The following is a 6,142-nucleotide window of genomic DNA, read 5'->3' on the forward strand; positions in this document are numbered from 1 at the left end:
TAAACAACGTCGGTAAAACATTTTTCATAAATATTTTTTATGGTGTCAAAAAAAAATCGATAAAATTCCATATTCTTGCGCGGTACAACTGTATATAACCCCTTAAACAAGCTTCTGAAAGTGATGCAGTTTCTGGAAAATATTTACCTTAAATCTTTGCAGTTCACCCCCATTACCTGCCACAGATATATGTACACTATATACTATACCTCCTGCATATGGTAAAAGTTATTAAAATGTTTTATTTACACAGCCCAGCAAATTGCAATTGGCAGTTGATTTTGTCCGGCCCGATGTCCTACTCGTTCTTTATTCCATTATTTTGTCCCTTCTGTCGTATTTATGGTTTTTTTCTCCTGTTGTTTGCATTGAAATTTGCATGCTTAACATAATTCATTTCATTTCTGGTTTTTGTGCGTACTTTTTTCCACTTGGTTTTGTGTTGGTATGTCACTGCCAGTCGTCTGAATTGATTCAACAGCTTGCCCGATTTGTCCTTTGTTCAGATTTCTATCATATTCGTAGAGGTTATGGCTTGGGAGTGGCTTAAACCAAATCGGTTTTAGGCAAAAGAGATGGCAGTCAGTGATCTGAGAGGCTTAGCGAAGTTCTCGAGTCCTGGCAGTATTATTAAATTTAATTTCGAAAAGCCATAACAGTTTCCAAAGTATACAATCATAATAACAAGGACAAAGTTCCTTCTCGGGGGGGATACCCCGTAGCAGTGGCAGACAGGAAGGAAGTCGAGTCGTGCCACATCCATGATGCCAATGGTCGCCGCAGAGATTTTGCAGTTGCATTGCTGACATTCGGTCGCCATTGGGCGGAAACGGGGTCGTTAAATTGGTTCCGCATCCGGTTGGCATTGCTGTCGCCAAAATAACCCATACAGAGACGCAGGAGGACACCCCAGGACTCGGGCGGGGGGAAGTTTACTGCCGTTTGACTGCCAACCGATGACGCGATGCAGCCCCCAGGCCATCAACCAGCCAGCCAGCCATCGAGGAATCCACTTTGCACTTGCTGCACTTCCTTGTGGAAGTGGAAAGCTGCAGGATTAGGATAATTGTGGCCCTGGAGGATGGCAGACCTCCTTGAGACGCTGCGATTGAGAAGTGATTAAGCAAAACGGTAATCGATACCGAAACTTACACTTCAAAGGAAAGAGCTGCGGGGAAAGCCCAACTGACTTTCCTGCCCAAAAAAGTATGCTACGAAAGCAAGTGCCAATGCTCCGGCTGCATAATTAATGCTCCCCCACTCAATCCAATGTAGTTACACGGATGTGTGTCCTCGCAGCCACCTGGATCAACAGAGCGGGAGACTGGAAATTCAATTAACTTCGAATCCAGGATGCGGAAGGGGCGTGCCAAAGCCCGGGAGGCGTCAATGAGCAACCGCAATTGATATAAATTTGAAATTTTGCTGCCTCTTTTATGGACGCCGCCTGCCACTTTTTCCTCCAATAAAAAATTTAATTTCCAGCCTAATGGCTGTCATGCATGTGCGTATGTGTGCTGACTGAGTGTTCCAGTGTCTGTGTCCGTGTGTGCGTCAGTGTGAGAGGTATCCTTGATGGTCCTCCTCGGTGCCGGCTGCACTTAATTTGCTCCTCGAGCTGGCCGTAAAAGGGCCGGCGAACGAAATGAAATGAAAGCGCTTGCAGTGTGTGTAATAAATTTTCCGAGTGCCCTGGGCCGGCGGAAAGTCCTTAACGGTTGTTTAACCGGTTAACCGGTTGCCAGTCTTGGCTTTAAAGAATTTCTGAAATATTTTTCCAACCAATTCCACTTATAAGAGTCTCATTTCATATTTGTGTAAGTCCCTACAAAATTGTGGGTTTTTGCCAATTTCCATACTTTTGCCCCTTCCGATGTTCATAGCTCTTCCAATTTGTGTCCGATCAGGATATAAAGTACCATTTAGTAATCAGCGAACCCAAAAGCAACTTTCCTCGTTTAAAACATTGCTGAAATATCGTTTTAAAATTTTTCGAATTTTTTCCAAGGGATCCCCACAAAATTGTGGGTTTTTGCCAATTTCCATACTTTTGCCCCTTCCGATGTTCATAGCTCTGCCAATTTGTGTCCGATCAGGATATAAAGTACCATTTAGTAATCAGCGAACCCAAAAGCAACTTTCCTCGTTTAAAACATTGCTGAAATATCGTTTTAAAATTTTTCGAATTTTTTCCAAGGGATCCCCTACAAAATTGTGGGTTTTTGCCAATTTCCATACTTTTGCCCCTTCCGATGTTCATAGCTCTTCCAATTTGTGTCCGATCAGGATATAAAGTACCATTTAGTAATCAGCGAACCCAAAAGCAACTTTCCTCATTAAAAACATTGCTCTAACATCGTTTTAAAATTTTTCGAATTTTTTCCAAGGGATCCCCACAAAATTGTGGGTTTTTGCCAATTTCCATACTTTTGCCCCTTCCGATGTTCATAGCTCTGCCAATTTGTGTCCGATCAGGATATAAAGTACCATTTAGTAATCAGCGAACCCAAAAGCAACTTTCCTCATTAAAAACATTGCTCTAACATCGTTTTCAAAATTTTCGAATTTTTTCCAAGGGATCCCCACAAAATTGTGGGTTTTTGCCAATTTCCATACTTTTGCCCCTTCCGATGTTCATAGCTCTTCCAATTTGTGTCCAATCAGGATATAAAGTACCATTTAGTAATCAGCGAACCCAAAAGCAACTTTCCTCATTAAAAACATTGCTCTAACATCGTTTTCAAAATTTTCGAATTTTTTCCAAGGGATCCCCACAAAATTGTGGGTTTTTGCCAATTTCCATACTTTTGCCCCTTCCGATGTTCATAGCTCTTCCAATTTGTGTCCGATCAAGATATAAAGTACCATTTAGTAATCAGCGAACCCAAAAGCAACTTTCCTCATTAAAAACATTGCTCTAACATCGTTTTAAAATTTTTCGAATTTTTTCCAAGGGATCCCCTACAAAATTGTGGGTTTTTGCCAATTTCCATACTTTTGCCCCTTCCGATGTTCATAGCTCTGCCAATTTGTGTCCGATCAGGATATAAAGTACCATTTAGTACCAAGTACCATTTAGTAATCAGCGAACCCAAAAGCAACTTTCCTCATTTACAACATTGCTCTAATATCGTTTTGAAATTTTTCGAAATTTTTCCAAAGGATCCCCTACAAAATTGTGGGTTTTTGCCAATTTCCATACTTTTGCCCCTTCCGATGTTCATAGCTCTGCCAATTTGTGTCCGATCAGGATATAAAGTACCATTTAGTAATCAGCGAACCCAAAAGCAACTTTCCTCATTTAAAACATTGCTGAAATATCGTTTTAAAATTTTTCGAATTTTTTCCAAGGGATCCCCTACAAAATTGTGGGTTTTTGCCAATTTCCATACTTTTGCCCCTTCCGATGTTCATAGCTCTGCCAATTTGTGTCCGATCAGGATATAAAGTACCATTTAGTAATCAGCGAACCCAAAAGCAACTTTCCTCATTAAAAACATTGCTCTAACATCGTTTTCAAAATTTTCGAATTTTTTCCAAGGGATCCCCACAAAATTGTGGGTTTTTGCCAATTTCCATACTTTTGCCCCTTCCGATGTTCATAGCTCTTCCAATTTGTGTCCGATCAGGATATAAAGTACCATTTAGTAATCAGCGAACCCAAAAGCAACTTTCCTCGTTTAAAACATTGCTGAAATATCGTTTTAAAATTTTTCGAATTTTTTCCAAGGGATCCCCACAAAATTGTGGGTTTTTGCCAATTTCCATACTTTTGCCCCTTCCGATGTTCATAGCTCTGCCAATTTGTGTCCGACCAGGATATAAAGTACCATTTTGTAATCAGCGAACCCAAAAGCAACTTTCCTCATTAAAAACATTGCTCTAATATCGTTTTGAAATTTTTCGAATTTTTTCCAAGGGATCCCCTACAAAATTGTGGGATTTTGCCAATTTTCATACTTCCGAATACCAGAGCTCTGCCAATTTGTATCCGATCTGGCAACACGATACCATTCTTTTAAAAACGAACCTTCTGTCGTTTACCCTGATTTAAATTATTGCTTAAAAGGCTTTTTAAATTCAATCTCTAAGCTTGAACAGCAAATACCGAGTATTTTTCAAGTTAGAAACTTTGCCGGCATGTGGGTGTTCTCGTTGGCCACGCCTCCTTGATGTTCAGATATTTTCAGTTCGCTTCCCACTTGCCACTCTGCCCTTTGCATGCTGCACGCAAAAATTCGAGAGCACCACCAACAAAAATTCTGGAAAAAAATGAAAAAATACGGAAAAAGGCGCGCACCCCAAAGCTAAAGTTGGCCAGAAAGAGAACCTCTTCTGCCACTTTTGGCCACAGCTCCGACGCCATGGGCTCCAGCAAACCAGTAAACCAGAAACCGGAGACCCAAGGACCAGAGACCAGAACCAGGACTCACACGCTGGCCGTGGGAGCTGCAGGACATTGGGCTTGCCACCGTTTTGAGCCAGCCATCCACTTACTGGGGGGAAGCGAGGCCCCGTCTTCCGATTAAGGAACTTCGAGGCGTGAGAGGAAAGTTCAGAATAAATAGTTATATTACGTATCCGACGTGTGGCCTTCGACATGTTGGCGAAGGACATCCAACCGCTGAATGATGGTGACGATGGGTACTGCTGGAACTGCCCTCGTGGGTTTCAATTTACAAAATACGCCTCGAGCTGCTTTTCACGCGTCGCGTACTCATCGCACCCGGAAAATCGCAAAGAAAAATGGAAGGAGAAAGGGAGGAAGGAAAAAGGAGAAAAAAGGAAAAGTCTGGCGCCAAAGAAGCGTAGCCAACGGAGACAAAATAAAAATGAAAATCGACAGAAAACACAGAACACTAAAAAAAGAGAAATAATGGAAAGTGGAAGCGAAAGCAAGACAACTGGCCCGTGACAGGACAACGACAGAGCCGTCAGCCATTAAGCCAGGACCTCCATTCCTTATTCCGTATTTCGTATTCCGTATTCAGTGTTTTTGCCCCAAAAAGTAGATCTCCTTGGCCCCAAATAAGTGGCGAATAAAACGCAACGACATTGGTAATTTGTTGAAGGGTTTTCTTTTTATTCATAATGAATTACTTGGTTTACATTTATACTATTTACCGCATTCTCGTACTTCCTGCCGCTTCGCCCGAGTCCTGCCGCATTCGACTTGAAACGGATCCCAAGTACCTACAAATAATTCTCTACATCGAGTACGAGTACTTTTCGCTTTTATTTGCCGTAATTTTCTTAGCATCTGTTTGGGGACCTGCTTTCTCTCAGCTTTCTCTGCTTTCTTTTTCTCCGTTTTTTTTCTATTCGTTAAATTTTTAGCTTAATCTTAAGGGTACTCTGCTCGCTGGCAGTTACGCTTCTCTGCTCTGTCAATTTCTCAAAATCATTCCGAGTAATTTTCTTAAAATTACCAAATGACAAACGACTTTGTGTTCTCCTTCTCCGCTTACACAAATTGTATTTCTCTATTTCCGATCCCCACCAAAAAAAAAAAAAACAACATCTATGTCATATCTTCATAATTTATAGGTAATATGTAATATGCTTAGCGGTTTCTGTTTTGGATTGCCGTCTACTTGGCCTGAAGTCGAGGGAAATTCTAAAGAAAGTGACAAGCTGAAACCTCTTGGTTGCTGGATTCTCAAAAATCTCTAAATGGGCTTTAAATTCTGGCTGGTACTTTCTACTTGCTGGACTTTTTTGTGTGTGAAAGTTTCACCATTTTTCAGGACAGACCAGACCAGGCCAGATGTAACCACACATTTGGCTCTTAGGCAAAGTAGACAGAATTCCAAAACAAGCGCCCCTTGTATACGCTTGTAAACACTTTTTCTTAGTATTTAGTACTTTAGATTTGGCCTTTGCAATACACACACTCGGTGTCTGTTTGGGGTCTCCACCCCGGCTCCCCCCCGGGCGGTATTCTCTGTTTATATAATATTTTTTATTTCTGCTGCCAGGGCTCTGGCTGCTCTTTGACAGACTCCATACGTTTGTTTGTGGCTCCTCGTCGTTGCCATGTCTCTATGGCTCTATGGGTTTACTTTTTTTTCCCCCAGAAGAGTCTACTTCTAGGTTTATGCCGGAGACTTGATGAACTTTTCATGACTTGAATAGAGGATTA

The sequence above is a fragment of the Drosophila bipectinata genome, chromosome XL (assembly GCF_030179905.1).
Source record: "Drosophila bipectinata strain 14024-0381.07 chromosome XL, DbipHiC1v2, whole genome shotgun sequence".
NCBI classification, from domain to species: domain Eukaryota; kingdom Metazoa; phylum Arthropoda; class Insecta; order Diptera; family Drosophilidae; genus Drosophila; species Drosophila bipectinata.